Below are 17,595 nucleotides of genomic sequence, written 5' to 3'. Positions count from 1 at the left end.
CCGGCTGCTCCACGTTAACAATGCTCATTACTGCTCCGAGGCTACGCTCAGAATGAATTCTCGTTCTATTAATACAGAAAACGAGAATGAGATTTAACTGCAATTTTCAGAAGGGTTGAACAAAGTGCCAGCAATTACACAGGCAGGAATAGTTGATTCAAGCACCTATAGGCGTTTGGATTACAGTATTATCTCTTATTAAAATATTTTTATTAGTGAGCAGTGGAGATTAAGAGCTGTTCATAAAAAAAACACCACAGAGAGAGACAGGTGGTGGGAACTGAATCAGTGACTGCAATAAATTTGTTTCTGATAAAGTGTTTTTCAGTGAAGATAGCACAGTGATGAATTTACAAACCACAGCCCCCAAGTGTCTGAACTGTTGAGTGATCCACCACTTCAATTTCTTTGTCATTCCGAGACCCATCATTAAAAATATACACATGAATGGCCTTGCTCTTTGTTTTTGGTTTTTTTTTGCATAATCAGAGGGGGAGGGGGGAATGATATAAAATGAAACTCACTCAGAATACATGAATTTCATTTTTCTTTACCTCAAATTTATGCTTCCATAAGGCATGAAAACTTAGATTAGGGCAAAAAGAATTTTGCAATTTTGCCTAATTTTGAATCTGCTCAGGTGGTTTTTTAGTTGAAAAAAGAATTCACTGAAAACAAACACTTGATGTACATCCTACTGAGACAGGTTTTTTAAATCACTGGCAACATAGACAAAAGCTACAGAAATTAGAATTAAAGCCGCACTCATTAGTGATTGGTAGCAATGCTTGCTAGATATTCTACCAAAAAGTTCTTTATTTACATATTTGAAATGCCAGATTTTATTTCTGTCTGAGTTTCCTTCTAAGATTGTTAGTCAAACATTTCAAAGGGACAAGGTAATTTGTACATACAAACTTCAGCAAAGGCTTCTAAGTGCCCCTTGCTTGCATCCAATGGGAGATTTTCAGAAAACAAAGATAATATTGGAACACAAAGACAGCAGGTTCCTCTAAAAACTCACCAAAGAGTGAGTTTGCACATTGCAAGGTGAATTTGCTAGCTTCCACTTTGGGGTCATTTCAGATAATAACAGTAATAATGACAACGATAACATATAACATATGTTATTAATAACATATAGAGCTCAGGATCCTGAGAGGCATGTAACAGTATTTTGGTTTATTTGGGGACTTGTTTTGTTTTGGTTTGTTCCACCCAGTTCTGAGCACAGCCGAGAGTTATTGCTGCTCCACCTCACACCTGCCTTAATCCCAAACAATTCCCACAAGGAACTGCCCAGTGCAAACTCTGGGGCAAAGGACCTTGTCTGCACTAAAGTTTCCTTTATTCACCAAGCAAAAACCAGCAAACTGCACCAATTCACCCCAAAATGTGAACCACACAGAGAATAGAGAAAATAGGCTAAATATTGGAACACTGCCCTGCTCCTTGCCATGGCCTCACAACCCAGCTGCCTTCCTTTTAAACTCCCATCCTGGCTATTCCCTGCATCCAGCCAAAGAGAAGAAGACAGACAAGTAAATCACACATCAAGGAACAATAAAAATTATTAGAAATTTGGGACTGGGCTAGTTAATAGTTAATTAATGTACTGCTTCTAATGAGAGAGCATTGGTGACATGTGGAGGAATTCTCTACCTAGAGAAATTCTGACTCATGGTGTTTCAGATCAGATGTGCTCCATGAAGGTGAACTTTAAACAAGATTTATTGTGCTCAGTCATATTTTACATCTTGTTCTGTCAGACCAGACAACATAATAGTCTCTCTAGCCTTAAAAAAGCCCTGAGACTTAGAAGGAAACACTGAGGAAAACAAGTTCTCATTAGAAAAACTGTGCAGCATTCACAAAGAGAACAAGGCTCCGCTTGTACCCAGGCACAGCCCCAGCAACCACCATCCCTCTCATGTTAGAAAAACATCACTGCTAGAACCAGGGACCACAGGGCTCCCCAGAACAGGATTCTGATCTCCAGGGTTCCAGGCTGCAGCCCTGCTCCTGAGAATAACCCACTGCAGCCACCAGCCAAACAATGCTTGCTTTGACTCCAGAACCATGAACAAAGCAAAGCATGCATGTGCAACTCATGGCAGCTCTGAGCTTTCTTAGAAACTGGTGTGACTTTGATGGGTAGGACACACATTTTAACTAAAGCACAACTCTGTTTGTATTTGCAGGAGCTCCTGTGGGAAAGACACCAACTCTAACACCCTCAAACGTGGAGAATTTTCCCTGAAAAGCAACCCTTAACTCTGCCAGGGGATAAATCCTGTTCAACTATCAGCAAGGTGAGAAGCAGCGCCCACGGCACAGCTGCCAGCTCCTGTGACACAGGAAGGGTGAAGGAAGCTCCTGATTAGAGCCCAGACCTGGTGGCTCCTCTGTCCCAGCCCCAGCAAGACGACAATCCCTCCACAGGATGTAACTGCAGGAACTTATCAATGGACACTTCCTATCAGACACCAACCAGATCTGTGAGTCTCTGGGATAAAACATCACTGCAAACTGTGTGTTTGGGATTGCCTGCTCCTTACAAGGGAAGAGATTTTAACTGGAAAACTGCCCAAGTGGCCCACATATTCATACATCCCATGTTCACACCATGTGACACTAATTGAAATAGAGTGGCTATGTGGAGTGCAATTGGAGAGGAAATTTGATAATGTCTTCTGGAAAAAGCCCGTTGGATGAAATGCTGCAGATAAAGCATCCCCTTCAAGGAAAGTAATTAATATTGTACATATTCTAAAACATTAAAAAAAAAAAAACAAAACAAGCTGGCAACAATTTATTCCTTTAGTTTGCTGTGCAGCACCAGAATGTAATGTATTCTTGCTGCCACTATTATTAATTATTTTTATGCCAGTGGACCTTCTGATGCTAGAAACAATGGCCAAAGAATGTCTTCAGAGCAAGGACACCCTTTTGACAGCCTGTTGCTCATGGAGGATGCAGCAAATGGCCAGAGGTGATGTGGGCAGTGCCAACAGGCAGGAGCAGCTCCAGGAGGGCTCTGTGAACTGCACGGCCTCTCTCAGCAGCTACCCCACAGTGCAGAGCTCTGCTCTGCTATGAAGGGTCTGAGTGAGTGCTGCACATGGACACTGCTGCTCCAGCACAGCTCTCCCAAATCAGCGGCTCCAAGTCACTGAAGTGGCCCAGACATTTCACTGCACAGCAAAAAACCCACTACTGCCCATTTGTTTACCACAGGTATGCTTCCCAGGAGCTTTGCTTTTTTATACATATATCCAGATTTTTGGCAACTAGCTCAGAGCACCTGACTCCAGTAAGTGTAATTTTGCATTTGAGAGACCAAAATTCTCCAAGTGGCCGTTTGACAAAGCCCTTATTTCATATTGCATTGCTTGACTTGCCTCGTGCTGTACAAAATCATTCATTGTTACCCATTAAGTGCCCAGAGTAGTTAACAAGCAAGCACTGCCAGCAGAATTACTGTAAATAAGGTTCTATATATTTCAGATTGCCGAGCTATAATTAAGGCATTTCACTATTTTACACACATTTCCTTAAGCAACTCTTTCTCCAGTTTTTATTTATAGATTTTCTGTTTGCATTTTAAGTTGTTGTATTCACCAGGGAATTAAGTCGGGGAAAATCTGTGCCTGCTTTAGGACTGATACTGAATTAATTACTCCAAATCTGAATACTCCGTGTCTCCTGAAGTTAAGTGCAGAGCTTGTAGTGGAAAGATTAAGGTCAACTGCATTTCTTATTTTGAGAACACGGATTTGCTGACTTGAATGCTGATATGGCATCAGGTTGTTGTATATTGATGATATTCTGAGATTCCTTGCTGACTTGTCCCTCTTCTTCAGGCATGAGGCAGTGACACAGGGATTCTGCACTCAGCCTGCTCTGGAAACCTCTTCTTGAAAAGCTGTGGTAAGAAGTGAGCCCTAAAATACTGAAGTCCCTCTTCAAAATAAGATGAGATGATAGTAAAGATGATGTACATTGAAAGTAAATGAAGTAAAGAGATGATAATAACCTACCAGAAGCAACAATGCCAAATTAGTTTGTTGGGGGGGGGGAAATAAACAGATGTAAAAACTAACATTGGATACCTTTTGCCCCCCTATATCTGTGTCTTTATGTATTAACTGTGATATCCAACAGTCAAATGAGGAACATTTTCTTTCCTGTCTGTTTCCATTCCAACACTAAGAGCATTTTTGAACCTGAGGCATCCTACAGCTGTACCCAATGTCCTTGGAGGGACAAATTAACGTTGTTCCTCACTTCTCTGACACATCCAGGAGTTCAGCGACATCTGCTCAGCTCACTCAGAAATTTAATTTGCTCTTTGACCTGAGCTGTGCAGTGTGGCCAAAGCCAGGAGGCAGGGAGTGACACGTGCCCAGCCCATCACCAACAGGGCTGTTCTCCTCCAGAGAGGAGGAGTGTGATGTCTGAGCCCTGAAGGGAGCTCAGCACTGTGTCTGAGCTGCTCCATCGTGCTTGGGATGCCTCCAGTTCTGCCTGGGAAGGGCCCAGGAAGGAGGAACCACACAGAGGAGAAGAACATTGAAAGGCAGAGGCCAGGGATGGACAGACCATCCAAGCTGAAGAAGAAAATCGACTTGCTCTGAGAGCTAAACCAAACCAAACTGATTTCTAGAATCGTTCTGAAGAGATTTTTTTTTCTGTTTCCCATTTTCCTTAGCAAGAAATACTAATAGAATGTGACACAGCATCTTTATCCAGCTGTCTAAGTTATTTTATTTTATTTCCTTTAATTTTACTTCTGGAGGTAGACAAAGTAGAACAAGGTTATTATATTGGGGAGAAGAATGTCACTCCTCCAGTGTAACCTTTCCAGTTATGAGCTTCTGTGGCAGAGAAAATTTTCGAATACGTTAAACTAAATTTACCTCTCATGTAATATTTTTTCCATGTTCATTGCTTTAAAATCTCCTTCCCCAAGCCCCCAAGAAGGCCAACGAGTCCCACCTGATCCTGTGAGGTCCTGCTGTGAAGGTGAGGAGTCCAGGGCAGCAGCTCCCCAGCAGCACCTGTGATCCCTCTCCATAAAAGCAGAATATTGCACAAGGACTAGGGAAAGCTCCAGCTCACACCCACCTTTCCTCTGGCCTTACCCACATGGAATCCCCTCTTCTGAACAGAGTTCTTTTGTTCTGGGCACTGGTAAAGACAAGGCTTGCAGAAAAAGTCCATCAAACCTGTTGGACCTGTGGGAAACTGCAATTCCAATCACTGGCAAAGAGATTGGGACCGGGATTATTCCCAATTTTGAACCAGAATATTTTGAGCCTCACTGTGTCAGGGCAAATCTGTGTTTCAAAGCAGAAAGCAGCTGAGTTTGGCTTTGGTCAGAATTCTGGTGCTCTCAACAGGGAATCCCATCAACCTGGAACTCATGGAGTGCCTAACTTCAAATGAGCCCCACTGCTGGAAGCTGGGGAACCTGGATGCTTAGAACCCCAAATGTGTGTTAGTTAATTGGGGTGCTTGGGAGGGGACAGGCTGGATGCTTAGAACCCCAAATGTGTGTTAGTTAATTGGGGTGCTTGAGCCTGGGAGGGGACAGGCTACACCCAGGGGATGTTAGAGTATGGGAGTGCCATGATCTGAACACAGAACTGCTGAGAGAGCAGAAAGCCCCCAATTAATGTAATTATTATGGAGTTTGCTTCACTATAGGAAAGTCCCTCTTTAACAGAATGAAGTAACAGTAGCAATAGCTGTTCGATTTGTTGATTTTAATGATAAAATGGGTGTGCTCTGTACAACTCCCCCTCCAATGGAGCCCATAAAACTCCAGAGAGCCTGGAACCTCTGTGAAGCTTTGGCAAACCTCTCAGGAAATAACATAAGAAGATGTTTTTTGGTTCATCTCACTATTTCCATGCTCATACTGATGTAATGGGAAAAGTGACACTTTCCATACTCCATTAGGACACGTTCGGAAGTTGAGTCTTTAATTCTTGGAGAATTTGTTCCCTCCAAGTGGTCTCTGCAAACATGTGAGGTCCCTGAGGGCTCAGTTCCTGACTCCCACCACCAGGAACTGCAGCCAGCAAGGTCCAGTCACACTGCAAGGCCAGGCTGCCACCCATGCACAGAAAGCTGGATCCCACCCCAATGCTCCTCTTTGGCACAGCCTGTACTGGAGCTTTAAGGAGCTGCAGGCACAACAACATGATTGAAAGTCAAAGGGAATTTTATCTTTAATTTTCACGTCCCTCTCATGCTGTGCAAGCACAAGAGGAGGCATGAGATGAACTCTGGAACTCTGCTCTGGTGCTACCAACAGCCAGGAATGGCTGGAGCCTCCTGTTCCCACTGCAAGGGCAGGTCCTGTCCCTACCATCAGTCCAGCCAGGGGAAATCCAGCCTTCTCCACATTTCTGCACTGCCGCTTCTCCCACTGCCCCATCCGGGTTACTGCCACCACGCTTCACCTCATAGAGAAAAGCAAGGTCTCGTTATTATATTTCTGGAGTCCCATACCTTCTCTTGGTGTTTTCTTATGGCTGCAGATCTTCACAGCATAGACTCCTTCTTCCATGTGTTGTTCCTTCTTAGTCAGGGCTCCTTCCAGGCTCTCCCTGCCTGGCCAACCCACCCCTTTTATCCCAGTTATCTTCACTAGCCACAGCTGCAGCCCATCAAGAACAACTGGGGGCTTATTAGGGCAAGGCCTATATACAGATATTCAAATACAATACAGATATTTTACTGGGACTCACAGGCCGCCTCTACTATAGCTAGTCACAGTTCTTCCCAAGAATACTTCTGGGTTTCACGTTCTCTGAACATCAGAGAAAGAAAACACAATTCTTATCCCATTTGCTATGCCTGTGTTTGTGCCAAACTAGAATGCGATATGGAGATTATTTACATAAAGTGATGGGGTTTTGTTTCCTTGGCCTGTCAGGGCCAGGTGTGGGTGTGTGTGTGTTGGGACTGTGGGCTGACAGTCATGAGATTCTGGGCAGTGTGTTGAGGGCTTGGCAGATTCAGTTTAGATGTAATGTGATATAGAATATACATATAGAATAATACAGTCTAATATGTAGTATATATATATATAGTCTATAGTATATATATAGTGTATATATATAGCATACATATAGAATAATATAGTATAATATACCGTATACAGATTGCCTATAGTGTATATATATATACATATATATATAATATATATATTTTATATATATATAGAATAATATAGTATAATGAAGTAATTAATTAGCCTTCTGATATGCATGGAGTCCTCCTCACCATCCCTCCCTGCCACGGGGCCATTCTGTGCCCACAGATCACCCTAAAGAAAGGGCCCACTCTCTGCTCTGCCTCTTCAGCATTTGCCCTCTGGACTAGACAAGAGTGAATGCACAAATACCCCCTCTGAATTCAGGTTATTGAGGCAAAAAGGATGTCCTGATGTCCCTCACAAGGCCACAAACTGCTATTTACCTCCCAAAGAATTCCACAGTAACTACATTACCACTGATTAACTAGCAACAAGCTCTATAAACCATTAGATCCACCCCTGATTATTTATTAAATTTGTTTTCCACAACCTTTTTTTGAGGCACTGAGTAAACTGGAAAAAAAAGACAAGAAAAAGGAAATAGAGTCCTGAGTGAAAACAGTGCTTTTTGAAAAGTGCCCTCCACACCAATTTCCAGTATGGAAATTCATAACAGAAAGATGGATCTGCTTGTACAAAACCATGTAAAGTACTGAAATCATCTTAGGAGACATTTTTCAATTGTTAATCATACAGCTAGGTTATAAAAAGAGCTAATCCATATCTTTAAATTGTTCATCTGGAAATTTGGATTAGGAGGAAAAAAAACCAGCAATTTTCATGTTTTATAATGAAGTATCAAAACATGAAACTCTTTTCAATCCAAAAAAAAATGAGTCAAAATTGATGTAAAAGCACATTTTAAATTGCTTCTGGCTGAGTAGCTGCCTACAAAGCAGAAGGGGTGGGAGCACCAAAGAGTTTGCAATGGCAACACCAAGAAGATTTTACTGCAGTCACACCAACAAGAAATAAATGCTATCATGAAGCAATAACATCCTCCAGAAATCTTTGTTTATTACCTCATTCCCAAATTTCTCATTTCACTTGAATTTCTTGGGTCTGAGGATGGGGTTAATGAGTGAGGAGGTGTCTGAGTGGGTGTGAATTAGGGGCACTGCTCAAATAGAAGCTATTTTAACAGTTCTGTGTTTAATTCCGTCTGGAACTCAATTTTTTTTTTTTCAGGTGAAATACACATTCCAAGGCTAAGAGTGACTGGCAAAGCACAGACAATACCTACACTTACTCCTATTATAATTATGGAGTATTAGAGAGGAACTCATGCTTCTGCTCCTTTGCTACCCCCAGCATTCTGCCCACCGGTCTAACAGAGATGGAATGCTCATGTTCTCATTTCCTCAGCTCAGAGACTCCTCAAAACATGGATATTTCCAGTGACTGGGTCAGAAAACACCCCTGATGGCTGCTCTGCCCCAGCCCATGCTCACAGCAGCCCATGGCAGATGTTCTAACATCTGCCCGCTCAGCTGATGTGCAGCCTGTTTGAGTGACCCTCTTTGGGCTGCTCAGGGTGGCATTGCTTCCTCAGCAATCCACTGGTAAATTTATCTCCATTCCACAGTTTGAGTGACCCTCTTGGTGCTCCTCAGCGTGAGCAGCACTCACGGTTTCCTCAACCAGCCACTGGTGACTTTATCTCCACCCCAAACCGGAATGGCAAGCAGGGAATCTCCTGCCTCCCTGCACAGAGCAGCAATGCCCTCCCCACAGTCCTTTCCTCTATAAAGACCAGGGACAGGGGATCCAGAACAAGAAGAGGGAAGGTCTGTGCCTGCCACGGCTGACATCTGGAGCATTCCTGCCATGGAACTTTCTGTGACAAACAGCAGCACTGCCCAGGGCCCCAGCGTGGGAGGCTGGAATGAGGCAGAACGCTGCAGCCCTCCATTACGCAGGGACAGTCCTTGTTTGTGCCAAAATCAGCAACTGCAGGACATCTCCAGCTCACACCGTGGCACAGCACAGGCCTCTGCTCAGTGATCACATTCACCAGAGGAAAACCAGGGCTGCAGCAGTAAAAAGCACTTGCCAGTATCACAGCCATGCAATGCAATACTCACCCTCCCCATCCATATTTCTGTCAACATTAACATCAGCGTCACTGACCACTGCCCAGAGTCACCAGGCATGCAATGGAAAGATCATGGCTATGAAAGCACAGGGAAGCAATGCCCTCAGATATCCACACTTCCCAAAGTTGGAAAACTCCACTGACACAGGGAGCTGGGAGTCCACACTGACCCCTGCTCTGTGGATTTCCCAAATTCCAGCTGCTCCAGAACTGCACAGGCAGAAATATTCTGACCTTATGGTCCACCACTACTAGTTACTAACTGGAATTACCAGGACAATGAAGAAGGAACCTGAGACACAGCACAAAAGGGACATGAAGTGGGAACAGTCTGAGCTCATCACCCTCATCTCGCTGTATAAAAACTGGAATGGAACTCACAGTGTTATGCCAGATGATTTATACATGTTAGGCATCCACGGCTAAAGGTTATTCTCATCCCACCATCCTGAATTTAAAAAAAAAGGGGAAAAGTAGCTAATCTGCGCTCAGCACATCTATGTAATTGTTAAACATTTTGTGTCAGCAGCTGAATTTAAACTGAACTGTGTCTGTCCTCTCTGTATCTCACAAAAAACACACATTTCCTTTTTTCTTGTTGTACAAGTCGGATGGAGAGAGGCTTTGTCTCCCCCAAAGCCTCCAATGGGTAAGGCACAGAGCTGCATTTTCAAGACACAACATGTGGGGAAGGGCACACAACTCCCCCAGAGTTGCCTGCAAATTCCTCTGGCTTTGTGTGGAGAACATATATGTTAACATAAAGTGGAGTGTGAACCCAAGGAAAATGAAGACAAACACTGACAGCTGGCCAATCCTGCCCTTCTTTACTGTGTTTGCCTCAAATATAGTATGTTTGTAAGAATGTGTGAAACACTTCTGAAAATAACAAGCATGGGAACACACAACTTACAATCCTCCTCAGAAGGGTCTGGTTTACTGAAATTCATGGAGAGACGTCAGCACATTTCCAGGAGGAGTTACAAACCTAACTTGGTGAATATCCTGCGAATTTGGGAACTGGTGTATTTCATTGGATGGGCTTTTTTGCATGGCCAAGGTGACAGAGATTTATTGAATAACTCATTTTTCATTTTCATCTTCACCCTAATGTGCCCCAGAGAATCAGCCTGGTGCTTGCAGCACACACAGCAGTTTCTTTCAGGGGGGGTGTCCCACTCTGCAGAAGGACCCTGAACAGTTCCTATTGCCACCCAGCCAGGCTGTGGGACAGGGAGCCCTGGCTGCTCAGCCCAGCAGTGACTGGCAGTCTGTCTGTCTGTCTGATCCTCCTCCAGGGAATTTGGAGAAGGAGATTCACACCCCCTGCACACGAAGGACAGATGCTGCAGGGCTCATCCCCAATTAAGGCAGACCAATTATGGTGAGTTAGATCTCTGTCCTTCAAACACACTTCTGCTCTGCAGCTCCAGGCCCTGAGCTCAATATTTCATATACTGCAAGCACAGGGAGCTTTCACCTGCAGAAGGAGGAACTTTGACTGAAAGACAACAGTCATCCTGAAGGGCCTTTTGCCTTCATTTATTGTGTGAGGGGATTATACTGATTCTAATGAGCTTAGGATAAGCAACATCCTAGAGGATGCACAGCACAGATTTTCCTCGTGAGATTGGAAATACCTTACCAAATTACTATTATTGGAAGTATCTTACCAAATTATTATTACTGGAAATATCTTACCAAATTAACTGAAGTAATTATAATAACAATAAATAATATATAATTATAAATAATATGCAATAATAAATAATTATAAATGTACAATCTAATTATATAAATACTATAATATAGATTCACTACATATAATAATTATTATAATACTATATTTTATTTATATTGTATGTTATAATATATTATGTTTTATGGATTATATATTATGGATTATATATTACATATTGTATATAATATATTCTATATAATACATTGTAAGTAATATATTCTACATTATATATTCTATATTATAGAATATAATATGTATAACTAAGATATATATTACAGTATAATATATATTATAATATTATATATTATAATGCTTATAATATTACATTATAATAAATATTATATTATAATATATATTTATGTTTAAATAATTATAAAATTATATTTATAATTATAATTAGTGTCAAACTGTTCCCTTAGAGCCACTGTTCTTACAGATGGTACCTCATTGTCATCACTGCCACCTTTTTAGATTCTGCCTCTCCTGAAGTAAGGCACTGCATGAGCTGTGAGCCGTTTTGCCCGACCAGGCTGGCAGCAAGCAGGAGATGCTCAGGGCCAGCACAGGGTGCTCCAGCAGGATCCCATGGCATTTCCCTGCCCCAGAGCCCATGGTCAGCTGTCCCCCCTTGCCCTGAGTGAGCAGGGAACCCCCAAGATGGGCTCTGCTCCCAAAACTGGCCCAAAATTGCCATCAGAAGTGTCCTTCCTTCCTTCCCTCTGCCCTGCCTGTCCTGCACACCCTGATGCTGTGACTGAGCTCTGCTGTCACTCTCTGCACCACGAGAGATGGATGGGACACACCAAGCCCAACCTAGGTGACCTTTGGATGTGACAAGATTTTTAGGTCAGTCCTGCTAAATGGAAGCCTTGGTGGATGGAGGCTCGCCTCAGGGTGAAATTTCCAGTGAATTTATTATCTCCCAATGCCCTTTGGACTGCTTCCCACCATCAAACACCATGGCAGCATTCAGAACAGGAAGAAATACATTAACTGGAATCTGATCGTTTTAAAAGGTTACAGCTGCCCAAATATAATTTAATTTCATACTTGCCCTTTGAGGGTTTGGTGTATATTTTCATTTTATGACTGCAAATGATAAAGCTCTTAAGATTCCAGGCAATAAAAAGGAAAAGGGGGGAGAAAGTATTTTAAGGGTTGGATGTCTATTCAGCTCATAGTCAATGAGGGAAGTGACAAATCAGCTTTTCTAAAAAAATGGAACATTTCCTCAGTTTTCAGTAGTCATTTCTCTCCACACTTGCTGGGGAACAATGCCTTTTAGTGAAAACAAACCTGGAATGCCTAAATCCCCAGGGAGCTGCTGCAGGGAGCCCAGGGGACACAATTCACTACAGAACCTCTGAAAGGAGAGAAGGAATTTGGGGAAATTGAGCCTACGTATTGGGGAAAACTGCACTTTGACTTAACTTCAGGCACAAGGCTGGGCTATCCTGGCACAGCAGAATAATTCAGTTTGACACTGTGGAAGCTGCATCTCCAGATACCTGGTAACTTCCGTTGAGAAAAGTTCCACTGATGGCTTTGGAAAGGAAAACAGAGCAAGGCTCCTGACCTCAGTGGTTTTTTGTCCAACACTTTGGTCTACAGCAATTAGGTATTTCATAGTTACAAACTGTGCCTAATATCAGCCCCCATTCATAAAAGGGTGATTTAATACCCTGGCTGCTAGCAGTCAAGCCTGGCAAGCAATCAGACTTACTAAAAGAAAGGGGAAGAGTTCAGAAACTTCCAAAGGCTTGCACAGTTCTTGCCATATGCAGTTTGTGTCCCAGGCCAGGGATGTACCCCTTGTGCACACATTTACTGTTCTGTTTGTTCACTTCTGCCTTGGCTCCTGAAAGTGACCTGAACTTTGGGCAACAAAAATGGCCATGAGATGGACTGCAGTGAGAAATGAGACATAAATCAAAATCCTTCCACATTCAGATATTACAGCAATCTGCAGCTAACAGCAAACCATGCCATCTGATGTGGGCACAACACAGAGCAACAGTCCCAGAGAGCATTTCCTGAGCTGTGCTTTAGTATGAACAACTGCAGTAATTTGACTGGGGATCCACAGCAGCAGGTCTGTATCAGTAGGCACTATCTGTTAGTGCAGATTTGTCAGGTTCCCCCTGTCCCACAGGCACCGCAGGGTGAGCACATCACTGAGTTGCACTTTTCCTGTGTAAATACACACTGCTGGCAGAGCTCAGCACGGAGACAGTGAACTCCAGAAATATCCACAAACACTTCCCAGGCTGGCTGCAGCTCCCACAGCCCCAGAAGGGCCCAGTCTGTGATTTCAGAGAGAGCTCCCCCAGCCAGCCAAGCTGTACTCAGTGTGTGTGAGTCCCCTCCTCTCCCCCCTCTGGACAGTTTGCTCAGGATTATACAATCTGATTTGCATGATTATATAATCTTCTTTTCAGCAACATCCCTCTGAAAAGAGCAAACAACATAATAGGAAAACCAGCAGCACCAGCCAACTCTTTCAAAACCCAGTGTCTGGAATGTGCAAAGGACACAAAGTAAGGGGGGGAAAAAAGGAAGTTTTTTTGGTTCTGTTACCAGATTCTTCATAGAGACCTTTCCCAGGAGCATTAATTCTCAATGAATGTAAGCCAAGAAACAATGGGAAACACAAACACCTCACAGACCTGCACTGTGGCCAGTACAGGAAGGGAAGCACCTCAAGGTGTGTACAAGGGTTGTTATTTGCCTCTTTAACAACAGAAGTTACTCTGGGGCAGTGTAAGAACTCTCAGAAGGTCTTTCCTGACACTGGCAGGCAGGGGCTGCCACTGCTGCTGTTCTGACCCTGGTTTTGTCTGGCTGAACTCAGCTTTGACACCACAGTTCCACTGATCTGAGTTGGGGTTCTGTGGCACAGACATAAAACCAAGTCCTGGCTGACACAGCCGCCTCCACTCCTTGTTCTTCCCTCAAACACTCAGACTTTGTCTCAGGACACTGCCTAAGTGAAGCCTGTCATATTCCAATCTGCAAGCAGGCTCTTCTGCTGGCTGCTAAAACTACTTATGATGTCAGTTACTCCAGCAATATTCATCTAAAATTAATGCCTCATAAATAATCAAGGAGTGATCTGCTCCCGTCTGTCAGGCTAACCCCAAGAAGGAGCAAGTGTAACATTTCTGCAGGAGAGAAGCAGTGAAGGCTGGCCTGACCTCCAAGCACCCTCGCCAGACAGGCACACACACTCCTCCCTGCATGACCCATTTTATTTCCCTGCTCACACCATGGATGGAGATGTCTCACACAAATGGCCACTCACTCAGGGACACTGAGCCTGCCACCCAGGGCAGCTGGGCATCCCAATGTCAGCTTTCCAAAGGTTTTTGTTATCTCTTCTCCAGATGAAACAGAGCTCTGTTTAACTAGTCCAGGCAGGTCAGTGTTCAATGTCTCACCTCCCCAAAAACTGGGATACTGCCTATGGATCATGGCCTAACATTCTGCAGCACCTTGCAGTGTGTGAAGGGCCTGTATGAAAAGCACACTGAGGACAGAGATGGTTCTTAGTTACAACACCAAGTTAGGGAACAACTTACAGCTAAAAATCCTTAACTTACAGCCTAAGTGTTCCTATAGCATAAGCTCCAGTGCCGCAGTACTTCCAACTGGAAGTTGGACTTGCAAGAAGTCTGTATGACATTAGAGCACTTCTGAAAGCTGCTCTGAACTCCTGCCCAAAAAATCCTGCAAGGCTCAGAGAACATCTGCTCCTGTCACCAGAATCAGGTTCTGTACCAGTTATCAGCTGCAGGATGGGCCACTGAGCACCTGGGGGTTTTCACCTTTGCCACTAGAGAACTCCACAGCTTTCTTAGCAGAGACAAAGACCAATGCATCGTGATAGAACAGCCCACCTAACACAGATCAACTTCTCTGAGACACCTGTTAAAAGGATTAATGGTCCCCTAGCAGAAAATCACTGAATTATATTGTGATCAGATGTACACGGTCACTACAAGAAAAAGGCACAGAAATGGTTATTTTGGGATAATTCAGGAGAAGAAAGATCTTGTGGCAGAGAAGAACAAAGCAAAATGGAAACAACACAAGTGATGAGGTGAAAGGAAACAGGATAAATGTGTGCATGTGGAACACAAGGCTTTGCTGTCCTCGTGCTTGGAGTCATAGTAAAGGGACAGGAGCATGGAGCTGAAGGCTGGTAAATAGGAAATAACACAGAAAAGATGTTATTTCCATTGGCCAAATGCCTTCCAGGAGTGGGGCAGGCGGAGCAGGAGCTGCCTGAGCATCCCCTCACAGGTTTTCTCTGTGCTGAGCAGTGCTGAGCCCATGTGAGCTCAGGAGAGCAGGAGGAAGGCTGGCTGCACTCCTTGCAGCCCATTTGCATACGTCCTTAGTATGCAGAATGGCTCTGGGTGTAATTGAATTGTTGTTTTTGCCTCTATTAATGCACATGCAAATGAGCCACTGGTGCAGCTGTGCTGTATTAATCACATGTGTGCTTGTGTGTGTCTGCCCTGCAGGCCCAGGGCTGCGGGGAGGGGGACAGGGGGCTCAGCCTGGCCTGGAGCACAACTCACCCGTGCACACAGAGCCCTGCCAGCAAGGCACTCAGGCTGGTCATTTCTCAGTCCTTTTTCATTTTTCATAGATATGGATGGGGTCTGAAAGTTCTGCAGAAAGGACTGTTAGTCCGGATAAAATGAATGCGCTGCCCCTGCTAATTCCTTCCCCTGGAGAGAGGAGGCAGCTCTAATTTGACAAAGCCAAGGTATTGTTTTACCATGTGTATTTACTGCCTGCAAATGCCCACTGTGGTGTGTTCTCAGATACCCACAGTGCTCAGTAAAACACAAAGCATTTCCATGCAGTCTTCTGTAATCAGAGTCTTACCTACATTGACTGGATTCTGATAAAATGATGTGATCAGGCTTTTCATCCAAATCTATTTTAATAGAATATATTGGGTTTACCCATACCATTGTGTAAGATTCTATCAAAGGCAAGATGGGCTATTTGAATGCCAGCTCCAAAGCACACCCACCCACCATGAACAAGATTTATTTGAGCTGTGCTCTGTGGCTCAGGCTTCTACACAACCTACCACAACCTCAGGTGCCCAGCAGGTATCCAGAAAGACAGGAGTGGCTGGAGTTGCAAGGCTTGCTCTGGAGTTAACTGAGAAGAACTGTTTCCATTTAAAAATGTTGGGATTTTTCACAGGTGCTCTTGGCAATCCATGGCCCCTCATCCCACACCTTACCTTAAGAGTTTAATAAACATCTTAAAATCATAACCAAGAAACCTTGGAAAGATAGAATTTTTAGAAGACAACTTACCTCACAACAACACATGACTAGATGGCTGTAGCTTCTTTTACTTGCAGAGTTTTGGGCCCCACATTTTTCTAGCTGAAGGACCCTGGTCTCCACTGACCCTTTTGAAATACCCACCTTGGCTGCCATGGGCAGTACAGGTGGCAAACAGCCAGTGCCCAACAATTCACTTACAGCCAGAAAGAAGTGGTGGACAGAAGCAGGGAATATGGAATAATATACAGAATATATTATATTCGACATGTTATTCTATATATATAATATAGAATATTACATACATATAATTATCTATATAATATATATAACTATCTATATAGAATATATATATATTATAATAGTTATTATGTATATTCTATATATAGTAGAATATATATAATATAATAGAATAAACTGCATAATGCAACAATTAAAAAAAATCTATTTTAAAGAGTATCCAACAAAAACTGTTGTTTTATTACTCCTCTTATTATTGTTGTTTGTGATGGCCACAGCAAACAGCAGAGCCATGCACTGAGCTAATGGCAGATGGACAACTGCCATCTCCTGGCAATGCTAATGAAAAATCTCACTTTTCCTGCACTTGCTTTTTTTTTTTTCCCCAGATGTGTGTGCTCACAGTGAAAAACTAATTCTACTTTTTTTTTTTTTTATAATACTTAAGTGGATTGCATGAGTATTATAATGTTGTAATTAAACTGTGCACTAATGATTCAATCCCTACAAATGAAGTCAGAGTCCAATTAATGAGGACAGGTAAAGTAAAAACCAAACAGGGACAGGATACTCTTGCTGTTGAATAGAAATAAATATTTTTAAATATTAGCTTAGATGGTATTTAAAGGAAGACAATGCCCAGTAAATAGAAGAAATAATCCTGCACTGCTAAAAACCATTTTACTCCCCTGTAAGCAAAGAACTGGCTACAGCAATATCCCAAAGAGTCCCCAGTGCAGAGTGAATGAATAATGGATGAAGCATTGCCCTCTCTTGGCTGCATTCACTGGGGACAATAATGGGGTGCTAGACTTTCCCTCACCAGAAATAATTCAGATGTCTCTGCAGCTTTGGCAGCCTGGCTCCCCAAAACAAAGGGAGAATGAAGTTTTCAATATTCAGATGCACCACTCCAGTGTCTGTACAGCTTCTTCAGAGTCTTCTTTCACAGATTTGAGGTGCTGGAAAACTGGAAGGTCAACTGCCTAATCTGGTTATAAATAGGGATTATAGCAAGAAATCAGAAAGAAATATGCAAAAAACCCCCAGTTTTGACAATTAATGCATGGCAATATGGCAATATCTCTTTAAAAGCAAG

At 43.1% G+C, this 17,595-nt stretch overlaps 1 protein-coding gene across 26 annotated transcripts in view; it reads right to left on the bottom strand.

Moving 5' to 3' along the window:
• The window catches only part of SOX5 (SRY-box transcription factor 5), a 591,653-nt gene that overhangs the window by 55,474 nt on the left and 518,584 nt on the right, over positions 1 to 17,595 (bottom strand). The window lies entirely within an intron of this gene.

Source organism: Zonotrichia albicollis, chromosome 4 (assembly GCF_047830755.1).
Source record: "Zonotrichia albicollis isolate bZonAlb1 chromosome 4, bZonAlb1.hap1, whole genome shotgun sequence".
NCBI lineage: Eukaryota > Metazoa > Chordata > Aves > Passeriformes > Passerellidae > Zonotrichia > Zonotrichia albicollis.
This window is presented reverse-complemented; position numbering and strand designations above follow the sequence as displayed.